Here is a 26,702-nt window from a genome sequence, read left to right as displayed (position 1 = left end):
ACAAATGTGGTGATAAAATTTTGACACCATATTCACGCACCCAATCTATACCTTCTGACAAAAAAATGCATCAAAACCGCATGCGGTATAATGCAGTAGTGATTTTTTTTGCCAGGGGGTATAGATTAGGTGCGGGAATATGGTGTAAAAAGTTTAGCACCAAAACTGCATCTCTTGGCAAACAAAATGTGGTTTTCTGCTAGGAGATGTAAGTCAGTGAACCTGAGTTTACTGAAGTTCCCTGAGGTCAGGTTACCTGCGATCACAGGTGGAGGACTATGGGAACCTCCAGCTGTGACTGCAAATAACATGAGTAATGTCAAGGCTCATCACGTGGGTCATTCATTCTCTGCCTGAAGCTCACAGTAAGCGGTCCTTCAGATGTAACATAGCTGAGGCTTGTTGTGGGACCTCTTGTGAATTACGTTGACCTTGGTGTTTTGGGGGTCAATAAAGGGGTGAAACAGGGTGGTTTTTTTTTAAAATTCTATTTCAAATAAAGGATTTTCTGGATCTTTGTGTTTATTTCTTTACATTTACAGATTAGTAATGGTGGGGGGTCTCATATGCCTCCCATTACTAATCTAGGGCTTAGTGGCAGCTGTGAGCTGACATTAACCCCTTATTACCCCGATTGCCGCCACACCAGGGAAATTGGGAAGAGCCAGGTAATGTACTGGGCTTGTCACATCTAATGGATGTGGCATTCCTGGGTGGCTGCAGTCTGCTATTTTTAGGCTGGGGGTCCAATAAGCATAGGTCTCCTCAGCCTGAGAATACCAGCCCCCAGCTTTCAGCTATATCATGGCTGGTATCAAAATTAAGGAGACTGCATGTCAGTTTTTCAATTGTTTATTTAATTTTTTTTTTCAAAAGTCGCATGCGGTTCCTCTTATTTTGATAAACAGGGAAGATAAGCGCACGGCTGCAGCCTGTAGCCATATGCTTTATCTGTGCTGGATATCATAATATGGGGGCAAACTACGTCATTTTTTTTTCATTTATTTCTTTATTTAGTTTTACACCATGAAAGTGACCTGCAGACATCGTCTGTGATTGCAAGAAGTCACATGTTGTCACACAGGCTGGGGGCACATCTGACTGCAACCAATCAAAGACGCCAGGATGGCCGGTGAGCGAGGGAAGCAGTGAAGATGAATTAGCGATAATGAGCAGCCCTGGAAGAAGAATGAGCCATCCGGAAGCATTTATAGCGGTGCCAGAGACTCGGCAAGTATGAAGTGTTTGTTTCATTCTTCTTTTATTTATTTTTCCTTTATTTTTTTATTTCCCCAGTTGCTGGACCAAGATCATTAGCTTTTCTAATGAGAATTCTCTGAGAATTCTGGCCCCGGGTCCGGTACTTGGGTATGTTTGAAACCACGTGGAGGCGGACTTTTACAGTCTAGGTCCACCCATCACTATTTAAGATCTTTAGTGATACTTGTAACACTGGGATCTATTTTTCTTCAAGCTCTAGTGAATTATTTGTTTTTCAATGTTTGCTGATTTTAGCATTGTTCACATGGGCTGACATGCCCAATTTGCTATCAATGTAATATTTTCATTTTTGACACTTATCTTTGTGTATTAATTTAGGTGTAATACACTGACGGACAGCCACAATTAATATACATTAACTGGGCATACTATCCGTTAGTTATTTGAAGGAAGGGGGCACGGTGTTGCTCTGGCGCCTCTCTCCTTCATTAACGGTCCCCCAGCCTCTACTTTCTCTATCAATAGATCAATCAATCATTTTTCAACAGGATAACACGGTACCAAACCTTTTTTCTTTTACCCTCAGGGTGTTTCACAAGGATCTATGGCACCCAAGGATTGTCCAGTTTTCGTCGATCCAACTCTCCCACTTGTTATGCCCAAGTGGCTTCCCCAAGACCTCCCGGAATTGCATCAGGTTTTCAGAGCCGACCCCGACACATTGGCCCTTCTCCTGCTAGGCAGATCCTTAGCTGAAAAACTCTCTCTTTTAACCAGGAAGTCTCTCACTCTCCTCAACACTATTCCCACCCTCCAGTGAGCTGGACCTGACATTCACTGTTTCTATTACTAACAAAGTCCATCTACATAACATTACTATCCTTTACATTACTTCCTATAAATGACATCCTAAAACTTTACCTCACACTATATCCTACTTCACATTCCCCACACTGCTATCTATCACTTTACTACATATTGTTAACACATTTACATCACATAACACATTTACATTGTAGGGGGCTCTGACACCCTCCTATATATCCTTTTAGTTTTACTAGGTGTTTATTGGGTTTTTATTGCCCTATGTATATATAAACTTGTGTCATTAAATCATATATTTTCAAGGACACATAGTGTGTATAAGGGCAAGCCGTTAGTGATCGGTGCCAATCTCCGTTGCAAGGTAGGGATTATCAGCTACTTAATAGGGTATCCTAAGGAGCTCAAGCAGAAATTCACCCCTATATATCTGTTTTTCCCCCACTCACTTGTATATGATTGGCACGCTAGGTACGGGGGAGTACAAAGCGAACAACAAAAGGGTAGGGAAGGGGAACCCTGCATATAGGGAAGGGGAAGACGATGACCCTTGACCAAACCTACCGCTGGTCCTTGGGATCCCTCACCACCCTAGATAGATTCCGTAGCTATACGCCAAGCTGGATACCTGATCCCAGGTATTCCTAGTGCTGGACCCTAAATAGGGAACGGGTGGGATAAGTTCTTCATCAACCCCACTAAAAACTAAAGAAGACACAAGGAGGACACACAGGGGGAAAGTGCATGAACTACTTATCCACAGATGACTCAGGTAGAAGTTCAGCCACGATACCACAGAGAAGTGCAAGCCACCTGCTGGCATCCAGAGCTTGAATGTACTGAATAATATCACCAGCACCAGTCCAAGGAAGGGGTATTTAAGCATAAGGGGAATACTGATAATCAGCAGCTGGATGGAAAGAGAGCTCTACTGGGTCATAAAGGGGAAGAGATGAAAACCCAGCAGGAAAGCTACCCAGCATAATGAATACTAACTGCAGGAACAATAGAAAGTCAGGGAGCATTTTGTCCAGCCAGACGCTGTGACCTTCTATTGCCAGAAACCACATGACTGTCTGTCCCCCGTGACAATGATAAACTTCATTGGGTCGCACTATTATTTTGTATTTACTCCGTAAGTTATTAGTTTTGTATTCTATTTTAAATATAGTCTAATTAAATTAATGTTTTAATTATCTAATATAGCACATTGCACAGTTAGCCATGTAATGACAGGTCATCCCAGCAGTGGACAACAGAAATGGGCCGCCCCCGTGCCAGCAGCCGCCGCCACTGCTCGGGTCCGGACCTTCCGGGGGTGGCTCGAGGGTCTCCAGACCCGAGGGTATTGCGGACACGCCGAATAAAAGGGGGGACATAGATGGACGGGCTAGGCCGTATTAAGTTCGTGACGCTACCCACGGTGTGTAGTGTGGTGGGACACCACCGCTGCTGTTATGGGGCACCTGGGGGAGATGTAATGGCAGCTGGATGTTAACCCCTCCGTGGGTAGGGATGGTTGCCCTGGGGCCCAGTGTCTTTGTGCAGGGTGTAGCGATGGCGAGGGCCGGTGCGCCCGGACGTGCGGGGGGATGTTTGGTTACTCACAGCAAATGAATCACACGAGTGTTTTGGTAAACCAAGGTGCTGGTGGCCAGCCGCCGCAGCCGGTTGCATTCAGGTCCCCCACCAGGGCTGGTGGTCACTGTCCTTTTCCTCTGCACTGACTTTGTAGATGGTGGACTTCCTGGTTTGGAACTCAGGAGTCCGCTCCCGGCTGGGTGTGGCCACAGGAGCCGTGCCCGCAGACGCTGGCCCATGGGATCTATGGGCCCTGGCGGTGGCCTCCTATCCCTATCGGTGGCCTGTTGTCTTCTATTAGGGACGTTGGGTGGGACAGGACCTATAATCCTGGCCTCAATCGGTTAATTAGCTAGGCCGCTGGTTTCGGTCCTGGCTTCAGGGTCCGAGTACCCCCTCTGTGCTTCGGTTTCCGGGTCAGTTCCCCGTGTCGGTACCAGTGAGCTACAACTCTGTCCCGGTCCACCTCAGATCTACCGAGCCGTCTTCCCGTCTCCTACTGACGGAGACCACTGTCTGCCACCGAGCCAAGGTACCAGGGCTCCAACCCTGGCACTGTTCAATTTGAGCTTCTCCTCCAGCTTGGACTACCCCTAGCCCCAGCTCCACTCCTCTGAACTTGAACTTAGACTTGTTCTCTTTGTTTTCCCGCCCCGGGCTGTCTAGACCCCTAGGTGGGCGTGTCCCAACCGCCTGGTCCCGCCCACTGGTGTGTCTATCTTTCTCTAAGGGGGGGGGGGGTGACTAGGGTTTCAGATCGGCTGTATGTTACCTAAGTGAGGGATGGTGTTGTGTGGGGGCCTAAGTGTGACCACCTGGTTTTGCCAGGGCGTCACAGAGACATTTAGCAAATTTGTCCATTTTGGATGGCCATTGACAAGGGTGTCTTATATTTCTTGTCTGCAGGGATGGGGAAAGCAAAAAATAACTGTGCATTCCTTGATGTGACAAAGTGGCACGTTTTTTGTACTAGGGTGGAGAAAGTCACAATATCAGGCTTTTATATATATATATATATATATATATATATGTATATATAAAAAGAGCTGGTATATTCCTGAGACACTAATAGACTCACTAGTGCAACCTTTATACACATTTTCCTATGTGCCATTTAAATTATAATAAAGTAGCAAGCCGATTATTATATAAAGCAAGAGGACACATGGACGTGTTTGTAGACCTGCTAGCCATGCCTTCGTCCAAGGACTGACTTCATAGAATTTGCCATCACGCAAAGTGACTATTTGCTAAATAGGACAAAGGGGAAGAAAAATAGATATGATCAATTGTGGCACAAAACATGACCTTCAGATTCTTTACTACTCACCTTCGCTTTAGAAAAAGTCCTGAATTTAAAGAAAAAATGTCGGTAAAAGGTTTTCTACAAATTGTGCTTGTATTATTAGATAAATGGATCATGCTTTTCCTTTTTTTTCCCCTAGAAATAAATAGGGGCACTTTAGAGGGCAAGATGTCAAAAGCAGAGTAGTATAATAGGAATAATAATATGTAATGGTACTTGTGGGTTATAAATTAGAATTTATTAGTAAAGCAGTACTTTACTCCGATGGTCCTTACTGTGAAATGTAATACTCTAGGGCTTGCTGATAGGAGACGTCTTGTGAGACATCAAAGCACCAGACGGAAGTCAAGCATAGCAACATGTCAGATGCCATGTCTGAAAAGTGTAAAGCTGCCCAGGGTTGGATTGGGGCCCACAGAAGGAATTGACGCTTCGGGCTACACTACAGCTATATATATAAATTCCAGTTAGCCGTTATCCCTGTTATAGTGGAGCGCCAATTGTAAAATACAGGCGGCTCCTGCGCATCTACTGTGCGCATACCAAAACTGATGGTAGTTTGTATTAAAGGGGTTGTTTGGTTACAACACGTTATCACCAATCAATGAGATCCACAGGATCAGTGATAAATTATTAATTGGTGGGATCCAACCGTCGAAAACCACACCAATCGGAAGAATGGGGAGCTTCCTGGGATAATGTGCCCCATCCTGGTACACTTCATGCGATAATGTGCCCCATCCTGGTACCCTTCATGGGATAATGTGCTCCATCCTGGTAACCTTCATGGGATAATCTGCCCCTTCCTGGTACCTTTCATGCGATAATGTGCTCCATCCTGGTACCCTTCATGCGATAATGTGCACCATCCTGGTACCCTTCATGGTATAATGTGCTCCATCCTGGTACCCTTCATGGGATAATCTGCCCCTTCCTAGTACCTTTCATGGGATAATGTGCTCCATCCTGGTACCCTTCATGGGATAATGTGCTCCATCCTGGTACCCTTCATGGGATAATGTGCCCCATCCTGGTACCCTTCATGGGATAATGTGCTCCATCCTGGTACCCTTCATGGGATAATGTGCTCCATCCTGGTACTCTTCATGGGATAATGTGCTCCATCCTGGTACCCTTCATGGGATAATGTGCTCCATCCTAGTACCCTTCATGGGATAATGTGCTCCATCCTGGTACCCTTCATGGAATAATCTTCCCCTTCCTGGTACCTTTCATGGGATAATGTGCTCCATCCTAGTACCCTTCATGGGATAATGTGCTCCATCCTGGTACCCTTCATGAGATAATGTGCCCCATCCTGGTACCCTTCATGGGATAATGTGCCCCAACCTGGTACCCTTCATGGGATAATGTGCTCCATCCTGGTACTCTTCATGGGATAATGTGCTCCATCCTGGTACCCTTCATGGGATAATGTGCTCCATCCTGGTACCCTTCATGGAATAATCTTCCCCTTCCTGGTACCTTTCATGGGATAATGTGCTCCATCCTGGTACCCTTCATGGGATAATGTGCTCCATCCTGGTACCCTTCATGGGATAATGTGCTCCATCCTGGTACCCTTCATGAGATAATGTGCCCCATCCTAGTACCCTTCATGGGATAATGTGCTCCATCCTGGTACCCTTCATGGGATAATGTGCTCCATCCTGGTACCCTTCATGGGATAATGTGCTCCATCCTGGTACCCTTCATGGGATAATATGCTCCATCCTGGTACCCTTCATGGGATAATGTGCTCCATCCTGGTACCCTTCATGAGATAATGTGCCCCATCCTGGTACCCTTCATGGGATAATGTGCTCCATCCTGGTACTTTTCATGGGATAATGTGCTCCATCCTGGTACCCTTCATGGAATAATCTTCCCCTTCCTGGTACCCTTCATGAGATAATGTGCTCCATCCTGGTACCCTTCATGGGATAATCTGCCCCTTCCTGGTACCCTTCATGGGATAATGTGCTCCATCCTGGTACCCTTCATGGGATAATGTGCCCCATCCTGGTACTCTTCATGGGATAATGTGCTCCTTCTTGGTACCCTTCATGGTATAATGTGCTCCATCCTGGTACCCTTCATAGGATAATGTGCCCCATCCTAGTACCCTTCATGGGATAATGTCCCTTATTCTGGATGATGCTACATATATCCACCTTCGGAGAAATATATGGCCAGCTGCAACCTACTTAGTCGTAGCTGTTTGCCAGTGGTTTTAGAGGCTTAACCTCCAGTTATCAGTGGATTGCATCTTTTGAAAATGGGATTGCCTTGGTGAGAATACCCCTTTCAGTTTATCCAATTGGTTTACCTACAATTTCCATGCAAGAGCACTGATCATACAAACAGTGGGGGAAAAAAGTATTTAGTCAGCCCCCAATTGTGCAAGTTCTTCCATTTAAAAAGATGAGAGAGGCCTGTAATTGACATCATAGGTAGCCCACAACTACGAGAGACAAAATGAGAAAACAAATCCAAAAAATCACCTTGTCTGATTTTGCAAGATTTTATTTACAAATTATGGTGGAAAATAAGTATTTAGTCATCTAAAAACATGCAAGATTTCTGGGTCTCACAGACCTGTAACTTGCATTTTTATCTGCACCGATGAAAAGAACGCTTGAATAAAAAAGAAATTGTTTGGCATAGCAGCTGTTTGCGGTCGATTTTTCATCTTCCTGTTGTTAGACCTGTAACTTCTTCTTTAAGAGGCTCCTCTGTCCTCCACTCATTACCTGTAGTAATGGCTCCTGTTTGGACTTATCATTTATAAAAGATACCTGTCCACAACCTCAAACAGTCACACTCCAAACTCCACTATGGTGAAGACCAAAGAGCTGCTGAAGGACACCAGAAACAAAATTGTAGCCCTGCACCAGGCTGAAAAGACTGAATCTGCAATAGGCAAGCAGCTTGGTGTGATGATATTAACGATGGGAGCAATAATAAGAAAATTGAAGACCTACAAGACCACTGATAATCTCCCTCGATCTGGGGCTCCACGCAAGCTCTCACCCCATGGGGTCAAAATGATCACAAGAATAGTGAGCAAAAATCCCAGAACCACACGAGGGGACCTAGTGAATGACCTCCTTAGAGCTGGGACCACCGTAACAAAGGCTACCATCAGTAAAACACTACGCTGCCAGGGACTCAGATCCTGCAGTGCCAGACGTGTCCCCCTGCTTAAGGCAGTACATGTCTGGGCCCCTCTGAAGTTTGCTAGAGAGCATTTGGATTATCCAGAAGCGTATTGGGAGAATGTCATATGGTCTGATGAACCTAAAGTAGAACTGTTTCGTAGAAACGTCACTCGTCTTGTTTGGAGGAGACAAAATTCTGAGTTGCATCCAAAGAACACCATACCTACTGTGAAGCATGGGGGTAGCAACATCATGCTTTGGGGCTGTTTCTCAGCAAAGGCACCAGGACGACTGATCCATGTACAGTACAGACCAAACGTTTGGACACACCGTCTCATTCAAAGAGTTTTCTTTTTTTCATGGCTCTGAAAACTGTAGATTCACATTGAAGGCATCAAAACTGTGAATTAACACATGTAGAATGAAATACTTAACACAAAAGTGTGAAACAACTGAAAATATGTCTTTAATTCTAGGTTCTTCAAAGTAGCCACCTTTTGCTTTGATTATTGCTTTGCACACTCTTGGCATTCTCTTGATGAGCTTTAAGAAGTAGTCACCGGAAATGGTTTTCACTTCACAGGTGTGCCCTGTCAGGTTTAATAAGTGGGATTTCTTGCCTTATAAATGGGGTTGGGACCATCAGTTGTGTTGTGCAGAAGCCTGGTGGATACACAGCTGATAATCCCACTGAATAGACTGTTAGAATTTGTATTATGGCAAGAAAAAAGCAGCTAAGTAAAGAAAAATGAGTGGTCATCATTACTTTAAGAAATGAAGGACAGTCAGTCTGAAAAATTAGGAAAACTTTGAAAGTGTCTCCAAGTGCAGTGGCAAAAACCATCAAACGCTACAAAGAAACTGGCTCACACGAGGACTGCCCCAGGAAAGGAAGACCAAGAGTGACCTCTGCTGCAGAGGATAAGTTTATCCGAGTCACCAGCCTCATAAATCGCAGGTTAACAGCAGCTCAGATTAGAGACCAGGTCAATGCCACACAGAGTTCTAGCAGCAGACACATCTCTAGAACAACTGTTAAGAGGAGACTTTGTGCAGCAGGCCTTCATGGTAAAATAACTGCTAGGAAATCACTACTAAGGACAGGTAACAAGCAGAAGAGACTTGTTTGGGCTAAATAACACAAGGAATGGACATTAGACCAGTTGAAATCTGAGCTTTGGTCTGATGAGTCCAAATTTGAGATCGTTGGATCCAACCACTGTGTCTTTGTGCGAGACAGCAAAGGTGAACGGATGGACTCTACATGCCTGGTTCCCACTGTGAAGCATGGAGGAGGAGGTGTGATGGTGTGGGGGTGCTTTGCTGGTGACACTGTTGGGGATTTATTCAAAATTGAAGGCATACTGAACCAGCATGGCTACCACAGCATCTTGCAGCGGCAAGCTATTCCATCCGGTTTGCGTTTAGCTGGACCATCATTTACTTTTCAACAGGACAATGACCCCAAACACACCTCCAGGCTGTGTAAGGGCTATTTGACTAAGAAGGAGAGAGATGGGGTGCTTTCGCCAGATGACCTGGCCTCCACAGTCACCAGACCTGAACCCAATCGAGATGGTTTGGAGTGAGCTGGACCGCAGAGTGAAGGCAAAAGGGCCAACAAGTGCTAAGCATCTCTGGGAACTCCTTCAAGACTGTTGGAAGACCATTTCTGGTGACTACCTCTTGAAGCTCATCAAGATAATGCCAAGAGTGTGCAAAGCAGTAATCAAAGCAAAAGGTGGCTACTTTGAAGAACCTAGAATATAAGACATATTTTCAGTTGTTTCACACTTTTTTGTTAAGTATTTCATTCCACATGTGTTATTTCATAGTTTTGATGCCTTCAATGTAAATCTACAATTTTTGGAGTCATGAAAATAAAGAAAACTCTTTGAATGAGAAGGTGTGTCCAAACTTTTGGTCTTTCCTGTACATGAAAGAATAAATGGGGCCATGTATCGTGAGATTTTGAGTGCAAACCTCCTTCCATCAGTAAGGGCATTGAAGATAAAACGTGGCTGGGTCTTTCAGCATGATAATTATCCCAAGCACACAACCAGGGCAACAAAATGCTGGCTTTGTAAGAAGCATATCAAGGTCCTGAGTGGCCTAGTCAGTCTCCAGATCTCAACCCCACAGAAAACCTTTGGAGGGAGTTGAAAGTCCATGTTGCCCAGTGACAGGCCCAAAACATCACTGCTCTAGAGGAGATCTGCAGGGAGGAATGGGCCAACATTGTCAAGACTTACAGAAAACGTCTGACCTCTGTCAATGCCAACAAAGGATATATAACAAAATATTGAAATGAACTTCTGTTATTGACCAAATACTTATTTTCCACCATAATTTGCAAATAAAATCTTGCCAAATCAGACGCGGTGATTTTCTGGATTTGTTTTCTAATTTTGTCTCATAGTTGTGGTCTACCTATGATGTCAATTACAGGCAAACCTCATCTTTGTAAGTGGGAAAACTTACACAATTTGGGGCTGACTAAATACTTTTGTCCCCCCCCACTATAGATAAGGATATTACTTTACCTTGGCTTGAAAAAAAAAACGGTTGCATAAGTTTTTCCATGCGGCCCGTCCGTTTTTTGACGGATGTGGCTTGATACTGAGCATAAGCAGTGCAAAAAAACGTACCTGGCGTTTTTTGCCGCAGGACCGCATCCGCATCCGGCGTCCATAGGCATGCATTGTATATCGCGCCGCATTGTGCCGGATCCGTGCTAGGCAACGTTCCATCTGGCCACCGCATAGGCTAAATATGCCGGATCCGGCAAAAACTGGACGCAACGCAAGGCCATGCGGCACAATACGGCGCTAATGCAAGTCTATGCTGAAAAACGCAACCGGCGGCAAAAAAAACGGTTGCGTTTTTTCTGCAAAGCGCCGTATTGTACCGCTCACCAAAAAACGGATGTGTGAAAGCAGCCTAACAGGTGAATTAGGATATATGAGGCTATTATTTGCACCATGAGACCCTCAACATTGCAGTCCATGCAAACAGCAGTGCCAGAAATAAATGTTATTTAAGCAATCAGATATTTGAGCATAATGTCGTCCTTTCTATAAATCTATATATTCTCCATTTTCTGTGAAACACAAAGATGATGGAGTCCCTCCTGAAGAGTGTGGCACATTTCTAATGCGCGTATCGAGGGTTCCTTACCGCAACGCTGGGTGTTTGCATAAATCCTGCACTGTACAGTGAGCTCGATTAATCAAGGGAACAGGAAGATAAAAGCATTATCCTCTCAAGAGGAGGCAGTGGAATAGGTCAGTTATATAATCAGAAGCATTAAAATGTGACATTACAACTCAGGAAGGAGAAGGAAGATTCTGTATGGGAGGGGGACTAACGATGAGAATACAAAAATGCATCATTGGCTACAAAGTGTGAATGGCTGACTATCCGAGGAGTGAAAAGGCTGGGGCTTTGTGTGCTCAGAATGATGGATGGATGAATGCTGGATATATGTTCACTTTTTGTACAAGCATAAGCTGATGGCTGGGCTCATCTATGTACATTTCTATAAGAGGACATCATGGATTGTACCATCAATTGTGCCTCATTTGTACCACATTCAAGAATAAGCAAGGACGTCACCAAATAATTGATGCAGAAATCCTTTGTCCTCCCCCCCCCAAAAAAAAAAAGATTTGGTGACGTCACAGAAGAGCATATCTCATAACCTTGTAGCCCTTACAAAGTGATTTTCCTCCTATTTATGCCCCTAAATTATCCTTTCATTGCTCTGAAACTGTATGATACCAACAAAAATGCCCCCGAAACACATACCCCCTGATACACCCTCAGTGAATTCCTCCACACACACAGCATTAGGACCTTACTGTAGCACCCCAGCAAAGTATGGTGACCCCCAACACAGTATAATGCCCCAACTGTGACCCTCACACAGCCCTCTATATAGTATAAGGACCCCAACATAACAGTCCACAAAGCAGGGTCGGACTGACCCACCAGGGAAATCTCGGGTTCCCCATTCCCCAGTGGGCCACCATGCTTTATATTATGTGGGGTACCACATGCTTGCTACTGCAGGCTGGGCAGGGGTATTTCTCAGGGCCAGCGTTAGAGTGGGCAGACTGGGCCCCCATGCTCTGAGGGGCCACCAGCCTTTCCATCATAAACTGCAGTGATTGTACAAATTCTGTAGGATCTCTGCTGTTTCCGCGGCTGCAGAATGACCTGTGGTGACATCACAGTCATGTGACTCACCAAAGGTCCTTGCACTGCGGGAGTCCTCAGGCCTGCACAATATGAGGTGCGCGCAGGACCTGCAGACTTCGTGGGTGCAATATAGTGACATCACAGCGCCACAGAGAGAGAATGATGGAGGAGGGAGTGGACGGTTCCCTCTTCCATCCTTGCTTTCAGCTGTATCTGCATCCACATCAAGGTTTCTCACCCTGGTAAAGACCCTTTCATTAGCTCTGGAGGTAGACTCTCGGGGAGATCTACAAGGTGGCCATAAAATAACCTAAGGTGTTTGGAGCCATGTGCAGACTGACACAGTAGACAGAATTGTCTGAAAATTGGTATGTATGCTATTCAAGGCATGGGGAAACGAAAGGCATCTTAAAAAATGTTTAATACCAAAACTTCGTTGAGACAAATGAGTACAGGTTTTATGGCAACAGAGTTACTGAGTGTGTTCAGCCAGGACGCGGGCGACAACTAGTAAGCAGAGATGTTGGGGAGGACATTGCCACTGCCGTCATGGAGGAGGGCATGAGCAACCCTGCCGGGAACAGCACTGCACGCTGTGTTTCCAGGAAATTGGGGCTTGTGTACAGAACAGTGTGGAGAGTTCTCTGAACCCTGGCTGAACATTCAGTAACCCTGTTACCTCAGAACATGTCATCATCAATTTTTTAAGATGCCTTCCCTTTCCCCATTGTCATGACTCCGTCTGTCAGTGTTTCCAGGAGCGTGGCCGGGGGGAGGCCCCCCATCCATGCATCGTTCCTGGCATCACGGCACCTTTATCTTCAGGGCACTTCCATTCATGCGGTGCCAGTTATTCTGCTCTGCAGTGTGCAGCTGGTCCCTTGTGAGTTCTGATCCTGCCTCCCGTCCTGTTTACATTCATCCTCCCTGCCTCCTGTCTTCAGTGTGTCCTCTCCCCCGCCTCCTGTCCTACCTGTGTACGTTCTCCCTGCCTCCCTTCCTGACTTTCCGTCCCCTCTGCTTTCCGTCCTGACCGCCTCCGCTCCTCTGACTCCTGTCCTTCCTCCTCTTTTGTTCTGTCCTCCTGTACTCCCTGCTATTACCTGCTTACCCGGCTCCCGACTTTGGCTTGTCCATAAACTCTGGTTTCCTCGCTCCCCCAGTCTTTGACGTTCCCTCTCGGCTCCTGACTCGGTTCTCCCTGGACTCTGTCTCCACCTGACCCCTTGTACCTCATCGACCTCATGGTTCTGTCTCCGGCCTGTACGACCATCCACTTCTTCTACTCAGGAGACTTGTACAAGCTCTCTAGTGGAAGATTGATGTCAGCACTCTCCTGGTGCTCATCAGGTTCCTCTTGCTGGTTTAAGTCTAGTGCCATCTAGTGGGGAATCTCTACCTAGCACTCTCCTGGTGTTCCAGCTCCCCCTGCTGGTTCATTACACCCATGCCTTGAATAGCATACATGCCAATTTTCAGCCAATTGTGTCCACTGGGTCAGTCTGCACACGGCTCCAAACTCCTTTGGTTATTTTATGGCCACCTTGTATGTCCAGACTATAGATCCTAACAGCTAATTTACATATAAGAAAAACATGGATTTCTTTGGGATAAGACATCGGATCAAGGTATCATTTCATTCCATTTCCTATGACCTGAGAATTTCATGTCAATAGCTCCTTTAGAAATATATTTACTTAAAAATTTGGTGACACATTTAATACATATTTCATCCGTAAATGATCATCAATTAAAACTTTGTGGTGTACCCTCATTATTTTCATCTTTATCGAAAAGCAATAGTCTAACAATTAGGTGTTACCCTTGTGCTGAAAGTGTCTTAGAGCGTAAGAACGCACCCTATGGACAGGGAGAATGGCAATCCTGTTGTTAATTTATTAATACATTTCCAGGAAGAATAATAGGGCAACGGATAATTAATAGGGATGATCGAATACCTCAATTATTCGGCTTTGCGAATATTCGACGAATAGGTCGCCACTATGCGAATATTCGATGCGCAATGTAAGTCTATGGGAAGCCTGAATAGTTCCGAATACTTGTTATTCGGGTTTCCCATAGACTTACATTGCGCATGGCATATTCGCGAATAACACAGCTGGGCTTACATGCATTGTTCATAACCATTATAGCAGGGGCCTAGCTGCCCATACATGGAGGTTTGTAGTTCAAATAGTGGCATTTTGCCCAGACACGGATGTTTTTAACCTAGATAGTAGCATTTAAGTTAGGTTCCCAGATTACAGAGATATACCTTGCCGTTGGTTTCCGGGCTTACATGCATTGGCCAATACATAAACTAAATATCTCTCTTTTGCAGTAATGCAGTGCCATATTTTCCCTTGTACATTTTTGGCTTTTCAGTGTGCAGCTGTATGCATTTTATAGTTACTATGTTTTTTCAGCTAGCACCTGTTCACATTTGTTGGATGTGCGGGTCAGTTTTTTTATATTTGTAGTGAGTCTCTTTCTGACTGGGCACTCCGCCCTAAGACCTGGCTGTGTTCATAAACATTGTAGCAGGAGCCTAGCTGCCCATACATGGAGGTTTGTAGTCCATATAGTGGCATTTTGCCCAGACACGGATGTTTTTAACCTAGATAGTAGCATTTAATTTAGGTTCCCAGATTACAGAGATATACCTTGCCGTTGGTTTCCGGGCTTACATGCATTGGCCACTACATAAACTAAATATCTCTTTTTTGCAGTAATGCAGTCCCATATTTTTCCTTGTACATTTTTGGCTTTTCAGTGTGCAGTTGTATGCATTTTATAGTTACTATGTTTTTTCAGCTAGCACCTGTACACATTTGTTGGATGTGCGGGTCAGTTTTTTTTTGGATATTTGTAGTGAGTCTCTTTCTGACTGAGCACTCCGCCCTAAGTCCTGGCTGTGTTCATAACCATTATAGCAGGGGCCTAGCTGCCCATACATGGAGGTTTGTAGTCCAAATAGTGGCATTTTGCCCAGACACGGATGTTTTTAACCTAGATAGTGACATTTAAGTTAGGTTCCCAGATTACAGAGATTACCTTGCCGTTGGTTTCTGGGCTTACATGCATTGGCCAATACATAAACTAAATATCTCTCTTTTGCAGTAATGCAGTGCCATATTTTCCCTTGTACATTTTTGGCTTTTCAGTGTGCAGCTGTATGCATTTTATAGTTACTATGTTTTTTCAGCTAGCACCTGTTCACATTTGTTGGATGTGCGGGTCAGTTTTTTTATATTTGTAGTGAGTCTCTTTCTGACTGGGCACTCCGCCCTAAGACCTGGCTGTGTTCATAAACATTGTAGCAGGAGCGTAGCTGCCCATACATGGAGGTTTGTAGTCCAAATAGTGGCATTTTGCCCAGACATGGATGTTTTTAACCTAGATAGTGACATTTAAGTTAGGTTCCCAGATTACAGAGATTACCTTGCCGTTGGTTTCTGGGCTTACATGCATTGGCCAATACATAAACTAAATATCTCTCTTTTGCAGTAATGCAGTGCCATATTTTCCCTTGTACATTTTTGGCTTTTCAGTGTGCAGCTGTATGCATTTTATAGTTACTATGTTTTTTCAGCTAGCACCTGTTCACATTTGTTGGATGTGCGGGTCAGTTTTTTTATATTTGTAGTGAGTCTCTTTCTGACTGGGCACTCCGCCCTAAGTCCTGGCTGTGTTCATAACCATTATAGCAGGGGCCTAGCTGCCCATACATGGAGGTTTGTAGTCCAAATAGTGGCATTTTGCCCAGACACGGATGTTTTTAACCTAGATAGTGACATTTAAGTTAGGTTCCCAGATTACAGAGATTACCTTGCCGTTGGTTTCTGGGCTTACATGCATTGGCCAATACATAAACTAAATATCTCTCTTTTGCAGTAATGCAGTGCCATATTTTCCCTTGTACATTTTTGGCTTTTCAGTGTGCAGCTGTATGCATTTTATAGTTGCTATGTTTTTTCGGCTAGCACCTGTTCACATTTGTTGGATGTGCGGGTCAGTTTTTTGGATATCTAAATTTTCCCCAGTCCATTGTTTTCTATGAGTATTTAGCCTACGCTTTTACTTTTTGTGTGGGATGAAATTCTCTTTTCCGGTCCACGTTTTTCATGCTACCGTCCACTTTCTCATATTTTTCTGTCTAGTCTAACTAATTTATTTATTCCATCAGAAAGAAACAGCTGTGCCCAGTTTTGATTTTTAACATGTCACTGTGCTTGGAAGGTCAGATTTGATGGGTTGTAAATGTTCTTTGTCTCCGAATTGTTTTGTCTTATTACAAGAGGCATATTCCAATCACAGCCCCAGTTCTGGTCAAAAGACCTTAGGTAAGTGATCAAAGACAGGAAAATGAAAAGGATCCATAGCAACAAGTGCACGACCCGCGTTACATTCACAGCATTGAGAAACCTCAGTCTTCGTAGTGATAAAGGTGTAACACCCCGGTCTGCCCACAATACTTGTGAAAAACCCTTATTTATCAATTAAAAAACCATTAAAACCTAAAGATGAAGATGCTAAGTAAAAGTGCTATTGTGCCGGGAACGCCGGCCAAACTGGAAGAGTGTAACCTAATTAGCCGTAGTTGAACATGAATGGATATGTATCCAACTTTGTAATTGGTGTACGCCGCCAAGCTGCTTGACGATGACAATGTGGACGAACACTGGATATGGGGTCTAGTATATAAGGAGAGTAAAGCCGTAAAAAAATATATTACCTTTCTTCCAGTCACGTAGACCAAGTATTAATTTCAACCAAATGCTCTTAATATAGTGCTCAAGGTATATAATGAAAGACAGTCATGTGGTTTCTGGCAATAGAAGGTCACAGCATCTGGCTGCAAAGAATGCTCCCTGACTTTCCATTGTTCCTGCTTGTGGTATTCATTGTACTAGGTAGCTTTCCTGCTGGATTATCATCTATCCCCCTTTAGGACCCAGGAGGCAAAATAAGCTGTGGAAAGAGAAGGCGCAATAGGGTCTTACCCAGTATGACACAAGGGGGTGAATGCAAGATAAAGCACTCACCTGGTAGGGTTGTGCCAGTCACAACCCCTTAGCTAGCATATATGTAGTGTGGAAGGCAGCGGTCCCGCGACGGAGAGATATATCAGACAGCAGGAGAAAAGCAGGTTTGAATACCGTGCCAAACCACAGGAGTCCAGATGGTGTTAGTAAAATTCTTCCCTTTATTTTCACAGGTCTACGCGTTTCGAGAACATATCCGTCCTCTTCCTCAGGACAACGTGCAGGGAATACTACCTAATACTACCTATATATTCTCTGTACGTTGTCCTGAGGAAGAGGACGGATATGTCCTCGAAACGCGTAGACCTGTGAAAATAAAGGGAAGAATTTTACTAATACCATCTGGACTCCTGTAGTTTGGTGCAGTATTCAAACCTGCTTTTCTCCTGCTGTCTGATATACCTTTAGGACCCAGGGGAGCTCTCCTTCTGTCCAGCTGCTGATTATCAGTATTTCCCTTGTGTTTAAATACTCCCATTTTCCCTGGACTGGTGCTGGTGATATTATTCAGTTCATTCAGCTCTGGTTGCAAGCAACTGGCTTGCACTTATCTGTGGTGTCTTTCCTGTAACTTTGTTTAACTTCTACCTGAATTATCTGTAGATAAGTGGTGCATATGTAGTGCCCCGGAGACCCTCAGGGCACTACAGGGAACTGCATCCTCTTGGGGATGCAGGACCTACCCCCTGGGACCTGGGATACCAGTGCCGATACCACCAAAACATGCCAAAATCCTATTTCTCCACTACACACTGGGCATAGAGGGTTAACCGTGAAAGGGGATGGTCACCATGGGAACGAGTCCCTGGGTTTAGCCAGCCTGGTGGGAGGGGTCAGCAGTCAGTCTGTAGTTAGTCGAGGGAGGGTAGCACGCAGAAGAAGTATGCGGACGTGCCTGAGCTGGGTCCGTGTAATGGTGACCCAGGGGCACAGGAGAGAGGTCGCCAGGACGGGTACCGGAGATAGGTCAAGCGTCACTTTCAAACGGTTTGATAAATACTTGCCCGATGAGGACACATTCATGGACTTCACCGAACCAAATAATCTGGGGACATTAGCAGTAAACTAAGATCGGGGCTCGGACATTTACTTCCGCACAGGGTCCGCACTGCCCGCCATACGGAGAAGAAGACTGTACCCTAAAAGGGACAGTCAGGGCCCCCAAACGCTCCACACTACGGAGACCCAATCAACTGAGAGTGGCGGGGACAGAGCAGCCTTGGTCACTACATTGGCACTGATACTCCAAGGGACCTGAACCAGCAACCTCTGGGTCCACAGTGAGTAGAGACTGTTAAAGACAACCCGGTGTGGCCTCCGTTATTGCCCCCGTTACATTTCCCAGGCACGGCCCTACCTGTGGAGGACCTAACACCATTGCTGCAATCACCACCAGCCCTGGGAGTACCCACATTCGGCAGCGATGGTTCTCCATCCTTAACCGCAACCCGCAGGTGGAGTCATATGACAACAAACTCTTATCTTCCCTGTAAATACTCCCATTACAAAAGGGGCCCCGAGCACAGAACCGGCAACGGCCACCAGAGTGACATTCCCAATTACAAGTACTGCCAGGGGACAGCACAGAGATCTTTCTAAGCCTGCAATGAGGACAATGGAGTATCCTCTATGTCTAGAAAAAAAGAAGGTTTAATGATAATCCCAAGCCCATATTTTTTACTGTAAGAGCAGTGAAACTACGGAACTCTGTCACATGATGTAATGGTTTATTTACTAAAAAGTTGAAGGAGGACGTGGCGCCTTTCCTAATAAATATATTATTAATTATGAATGGCTCTGAAAAAAATCTAAGTTAAAAGACATATGCCACTTCCTAACACGCAAGTGTGAACAGGTGCATAATGAACAAGAGATATATTATGACAAATAAAGACACCCCATACTTTGCACTGACGAGGGGCAAGCACCCCGAAACACCGTGTCTGCAAATTGGGATTCTGTTCTGGGATAAAATCTTAAGTCATATGCAAAGGATTGTTAAAAATCCACTTCTGACTTTTAGGATCGCTACTTCCAATAGGTGGCGCTGCGCTAGAGTTTGTCTCCTTTCCTGGAGAGACAAGACAAATAAAGAGACAGTTGAACTCTGTAATACTAAGATAAGTGTAACAATGAACATAGAAATATGATCGTACATTACTGCTCAGAAAATACATTTACACATTGAGATACTTGGCACAGAAAAAAGGCCAAGTTTACAGTACATGAGCCCAACAGCCATCATCAAGGCGTATCTCCAGTGTTGGGTCCCTGTCTACGCTGATGCCTCTTTGAGTTAAATACCTCCAATTGATAGGCGGATAGAAAATTGCTAATAAAGAATTGAAATTGCCTAAGGCTGATGAGACAGAGTGCTCAGTCAGAAGGCATGACCCCATAATCTAAGTAAAAAGACTAATGGCACGTCCTAACATGCAAGTGTGAACAGGGGCATACTGAACATGAGATATATAACAAATAAAGAGACATTGTGACTCTGAAATAAGATATGTTAACAATAAATATAGGAATATGAACATGTATTACTGCTAAGAAAATACATTTAAAAATTAAGATACTTGGCACATAAAAAAGACCAGTTTTATGTGAGCCCAACAGCCATTGTCAAGGCGTATCCTTTATGTTTCATCCCTATCAACTCTAATGCATCTCATTGGGTTAAAATAAACCCTATAATTTATAGGCAAATAGGAACCTGCTAATAAAGAATTGAAATTGCCTAAAGCTGATGATGAAGAGTGCTCAAAAAGAAGGCATGATCCCATAATCTAAGTAAAAGACTGATGGCACTTCCTAACACGCAAGTGTGAACAGGGGCATACTGAACATTATATATTATAACAAGTAAAGAGAAAGTTGCTCTCTGCAGTGGTAAGATCTGTTAACAATAAATATAGTAATATGAACATGCATTACTGCTAAGAAAATACATGAAAAACTTTTATGTGAGTCCCAACAGCCATTGCCAAGGCGTATCTCTTATATTTGGTCCCTGTCTACACTAATGCCTCTCTTTGGGTTAAAAAAAACTCCAATTTGTGGACGGATAGGAACTTGCTAATAAAGAATTGAAATCTCCTAAGGCTGATGAGGAGGAGTGTTCAATCAGAAGGCATGACCCCATAATCTAAGTAAAAAGACTGATGGCACTTCACTCTTTTGGAAAAATCAGAAATATGGAGGAAGGGAGAGAGGAGCCAAATCTCTCATTTCCCATGGATGTCAATTACGTCCAAAGCAGGGCAGAGTGAAGAGGCTGCTGATTGGTTTCAGGAGTCACATGATATTACAATGTCACGCAAGCCCTGGGAGAGCCAGTGCCAATACTGCAAGAATGTCACTGGGGATGATTATATAGTTATTTTACTTGGGAAGGAATTGTCAGTAGTGGACAACCTATTTAAGTATTTCAACACACTTGCACTATACCACATTATATACTTAGGAGTGGCAAGGGAAATAAAATTACTGAGAGCTCTTCTTTAAAGTGAATCTGTCAGCAGGTTTTCGCTGTGTAATCTGAAAACAGCACGAGGTAGGGGCTGAGAGCCTGATTCCAGTAGTGTCACAAACTAGGCTATGTTGCTCTTTCAATCAAATCAGTGTTTTATTCACTGGAGTATATCATGACAGGACTAGCTGCCTTGTTGTCCTGCTCTGTGTAACCTCGCCCCCACGATTGATTGGCAGCTTTGTGTTATCATACAGTGGACATAGAAAGCTGCCAATCAGTGTGTTGGGTGGGGTTATACAGAGCTCAGCTTTCCAAGCTCTTGTATAGCTGCAGTAGGAAAACAATTTGTAGCAAAATGATAGCTTATAGGCCAATAAGTGACACATCACTGGAATCAGGCTCTCTGCCCCTATATCATGCTGCTCTCAGATTATATAGCAAAAATCTGATGACGGATTCCATTACAGGTGTGCTTCACTCTGTGGCTACATCTTCTTGCGAAAACAATTTGAGACTATGAGGAGTATTAAGGCCCTTTCAAACTGCGTTAATACCTACGTTCACTGGCTTGCATTCAAGCCCCCCGCAAAACAGGTTTCCAACGCATGGGCTGACGGGGCCACCTGCAGAAAGCGTATATGCCTGAAAATGGTGCATGACAGAGCACACGGTGACTCCGTCTGCTCCATTATCGTCAATGACCCCCTCGGCGCATGCGTCCAAAACCCGTTTTACGGAGGGGTCTAGACGGAAGCTCCAACGGGACCACTGAAAGTAGGTAAGAACGCAGTGTAAAAGTGGTCTTAAGGCCGCTTTACACACATCGACATAGCTAACGAGATGTCATTGGGGTCACGGAATTAGTGACGCACATCCGGCCTTGTTAGCGACGTCGTTGCGTGTGAAACGCAGAAACGACCGCTAACGATCAAAAATACTCACCTTATCGTTGATCGTTGACACGTCGGTCTAATCCCAAATGTCGTTGCTGGTGCAGGACGCAGGTTGTTCGTTGTTCCTGAGGCAGCACACATCGCTACGTGTGACACCCCAGGAACGCCAAACAACTTACCTGCGTCCTCCGGCAACGAGGTGGGCGTCACTTTCTTTCGGCTGCTCTCCGCCCCTCCGCTTCTATTGGACGGCTGCTGTGTGACGTCGCTGTGACGCCGCACGAACCTCCCCCTTAGAAAGGAGGTTATTCGCCGGCCACAGCGACGTCGCTAGGAAGGTATGTGTGTGTGACGGGGACTAACGATATTGTGCGCCACGGGCAGCGATCTGCCCGTGACGCACAAACGACGGGGGCGGGTGCGATTGGCAGCGATATCGCTAGCGATGTCGCTGTGTGTAAAGTGGCCTTAACTCCTCACAGGTGTAAAATAAGAAATTTTGATAAAAATATATCTTCTAACTAATCCGAGTACGTCAGAATCATACAGGTTACATCAATGTAGGTGGAGGCTAAGAATAGAAGTTTAGAGGTCCAAGTTATCATACCGACCCAATTGTGAATCATCGACTACGTCTCTCCGAAAAGACAATAATGGGAATCTGTTTAATAGTTGAATGCGTCCCTGGATGACATCAGATTTATCCATCAACACTTTTTCATTTTGACTCCATGTCAGTGAGACGGGAGATCTTAGTCATGTTTTGAGATCTCAAAAATCATAATGCTCTTAGTAGTTATCGGGAGGGGGTTGAGTAGAGAGTAGGACAAGAGGAGGGGGAGTAAAGTGCTGTCTGCTCATATATTAGCACTTACTACCATGGAACTGCGGACTTTAATGCAGAGGTGTAAGAATGACAGGCTGAGGAGTATTCAAAGCAGATGCCTTTCACACCATTAGGTTAAAACTAAGCCAGACACGGACAATAGAAGCAAACCTAAGGAAATGTTACACTGTTAAGTTCTCCGGATAGAGACGAGGAAGATACGTCTCTCTGTAGCAAAGCTCTTTACACTCCATGTATCCAATTCTTTTTTTTTTTTTCCTTTCTCGTCTAAGAGCCTTTATGTCACTTTTATTCTTTTTTTCTCTAAGATCTTTTCATGTATTTACTACCAAGAATGCGACTTTTATGCAACCTTGGCTATTGTTAGATTGCGATTTTAGTATTAATGTATCTTTATTTTTTGAGATTGCACTTTATTCATTTTCAGATTTGTTAGACCTCATTCAGACATCAGTTTGTGTTTTCATCAGCGTTTGATTAGGGGTTTTTTTACTGATGAGAAAACAAAGTTTTTCAACCCTCTATCGACAAAGTTTCTCCACCTTCTCCTACCGACAAAGGTTCTCCACCTTCTCTTATTGACAAAGTTTCTCCACCTTCTCTTATTGACAAAGGTTCTCCACCCTCTCCTATCGACAAAGGTTCTCCACTCTCTCCTATCAACAAAGTTTCTCCACCTTCTCCTATTGACAAAGTTTCTCCACCTTCTCCTATTGACAAAGTTTCTCCACCTTCTCTTATTGACAAAGTTTCTCCACCTTCTCCTATTGACAAAGTTTCTCCACCTTCTCCTATCGACAAAGTTTCTCCACCTTCTCCTATCGACAAAGTTTCTCCACCTTCTCCTATCGACAAAGTTTCTCCACCTTCTCCTATCGACAAAGTTTCTCCACCTTCTCCTATTGACAAAGTTTCTCCACCTTCTCCTATCGACAAAGTTTCTCCACCTTCTCCTATCGACAAAGTTTCTCCACCTTCTCCTATCGACAAAGTTTCTCCACCTTCTCCTATCGACAAAGTTTCTCCACCTTCTCCTATCGACAAAGGTTCTCCACCCTCTCCTACCGACAAAGGTTCTCCACCCGCTCTCAGAACCTTTGTCGATAGGAGAGGGTGGAGAAACTGTTGTCGATAGGAGAGGGTGGAGAAACTTTTGTCGATAGGAGAGGGTGGAGAACCTTTGTCGAAAGGAGAGGGTGGAGAACCTTTGTCAACAGGAGAGGGTGGAGAACCTTTGTCAATAGGAGAGGGTGGAGAACCTTTGTCGATAGGAGAGGATGGAGAACCTTTGTCGATAGGAGAGGGTGGAGAACCTTTGTCGATAGGAGAGGGTGGAGAACCTTTGTCGATAGGAGAGGGTGGAGAAACTGTTGTCGATAGGAGAGGGTGGAGAAACTTTTTTCGATAGGAGAGGGTGGAGAACCTTTGTCGAAAGGAGAGGGTGGAGAACCTTTGTCGATAGGAGAGGGTGGAAAACCTTTGTCGATAGGAGAGGGTGGAGAACCTTTGTCGATAAGAGAGCGTGGAGAACCTTTGTCGATAGGAGAGCGTGGAGAACCTGTGTCGATAGGAGAGGGTGGAGAAACTGTTGTCAATAGGAGAGGGTGGAGAAACTTTGTCGATAGGTTTTCCACCCTCTCATCAGCGACAAAGTTTCTCCACCCTCTCCTATCGACAAAGTTTCTCCACCATCTCCTATCAACAAAGTTTCTCCACCCTCTCCTATACATCAGTCAGTAAAAAAACTGAGATCACATGGATGGCATCCAAGTGCTGCCCAATTTTTTCACTCACCCATAGACTTTTATTGATGAGTTTGAGCCAACACTCAGATCAAGTCTCCTGGATTTTGACTGGACCAAGAAGTCCGCGAAAAGTTAGGCATGTGAAGCTCCATAGCCTATCCCAGCCATAAGTCCTATCCGTGAGAGAAACATATAGCACTCGTATTTGGTCATGATTGTTATTACACCATTTTTTTTACCATATTCTGTCTCCTTTTGTAATCTTTCAGGAGATAGAAGCTGTGGAGAAGTAGCGCAATAGGGTCTTACCAGGTAAAACACCAAGAATTACTAATTAAGGTAAACTCACCTATAGGGTTTGTGCCAATCACAACTTCTATAATCGCGTAGTATCAAGGTGAAACAGCTGCAGCCCTGCCGTATTCAAACTGAGATATATAAAGGAAACCGGGTGTCACGCCGCGCTTATCACCATTCAGACCAAATCAATAATTCCATGTCTTTATTGAAATTGTCAAGTTCAGGTCTTTTTGAATCTTTAAAAGGAAGAGTTAAAGGTCATGTCAGAAGGAAAAGTATAAATTCGCAGAATAATAGCAAAATGAATAGTCATCAGTAGGGGCCTGGCACGCAATGATGTTGGATCTCCAAAAACGTGAGGTTGTTCGTTCCCATTACTTTTACAATGAAAAGCTAACTATTATGTGCCACTGTATGGCAAAAGTATGACAGAGGTAGAGGTTTTCCCACAAAAGACAAGTATAACGTATCCACAGGATAGGTGAAAAATGTGTGACCGCGTGAGCTCCACCACTGGGAATCCACAGAAATCACAAAAGGGAGGTCTCAATTCCCCGTTCCTCCTCTCTGTGCCCGGTCTACCCATGGTTGGCTGTTAGTCCAATCTTTGAGTGTGGCAGAGGAAGTTGAGTACAGAGCTATCTCCATCGGTACCATAGGCAATAGATGGACAGTTGGGTGTCCACGTCATTCAATCCCAAATACAAGAAAGAGTAACAGGATATTGCACCAAAATTTTAGTTATCTTGGGGGTCCCGGAGGTTGGACCACCACCGATCATATTTATCTTTCACCTGTCCTGTGGATTAGTTACAGTTGTCAATGGTGGGAAAACATTTTTAAGAAGCCCATCTATGAACCCATGTTTCTTAACAAATAACATGTTGATGATAAATATCCACTTTCACATCAGGGGAGTGTCTATGATTATTCCGATGACGAAACAGTAATAGGCAACTCCAAAGACTCAGCATACCTGATCCTTCTCCAATGGTCGTGGCTGGTGTAGGGGCAGAGAGTGGCATTAGTGAACCCACCGGACCACAGGGGGACCCCAGGCTTAGTCGTTAGTGAGAGGGGCTTAATTAAGCACCCACAGCGAGGCGGACGCCAGGTACCACTCCCAGGTCAATGACCGGGACTGTGGCAGCTGACACTCAGGACAGAAGATGAACTCAGGTACCGACACAGATGGGGTGGGTATCAACAGGTATGGTGGGTATGGCATATGGCAGAAAATATAGGGGGTTCCCCCTGAGGAAGCAATGTACGAAACATGCATTCTTGGAGATTAGTATGGGTGATTAACTATTTCTTATTTTTATATCTATTGGATTTTATACCCATTTAGTTGCTGTACTTATTTGATATGATATGACTCATATCCCCAATATTATACTTTTTACTTGTAGTCACACACAATCAGGTTTGCATATATTTATGCACTTGCACTTTATCTACATGGATATGTACTTTCTTCTAAATCCTATATATATGATCAGTGTGACTTAATTTTTGTACTAATCATAGCATCACTGTCCATTATTTGTTTCCATCTTCTCAGACCTGCTTCATAGTGCTATTTTGCAATTAATTTTAAACATATATGTTTTTAATGTGATTTAATAAATTGCCTATAAATGGTAGGGGTTTTTTTAACCCAAAGAGAGACATTAGTTTGGTAGGGACCCAGCAGAAAAAAATGAGGTCGCCTTGCTGTTGGCTGTTGGGCTCACATAAAACTAGCCATTTTTGTGTGCTAAGTGTCTCCATTTTTCCATGTTTTTCATAGCAGTAATGCATGTCTATATTCCCATATTCATTGTTACACAGATCTTTGCACTACAGAGTGCAGCTATCTACTTTTTGTTACAATGTTTCATGTTCAGTTTGCTCCTGTTCACATTAGAAAGATAGGATGTGCCATCAGTCTATTTCTTAGATTACAGGGTCATACCTTCTGATTGAGCACTCCTGCTCTTCAGCTTCAGGTGATTTTAATTCTCCATTTGCAGGTTCCTGTCCGCCCATAAATTCTAAGGTTTTTTTTGACCCAAATAGAAGCATTTGTTTGGTGAGTCCCAACAAAAATGAGGTCGCCTTGCC

The sequence above is a fragment of the Anomaloglossus baeobatrachus genome, chromosome 12, assembly GCF_048569485.1.
Source record: "Anomaloglossus baeobatrachus isolate aAnoBae1 chromosome 12, aAnoBae1.hap1, whole genome shotgun sequence".
NCBI lineage: Eukaryota > Metazoa > Chordata > Amphibia > Anura > Aromobatidae > Anomaloglossus > Anomaloglossus baeobatrachus.
The sequence above is the reverse complement of the archived record's forward strand: the minus strand, read 5'-3'. Positions refer to the sequence as shown.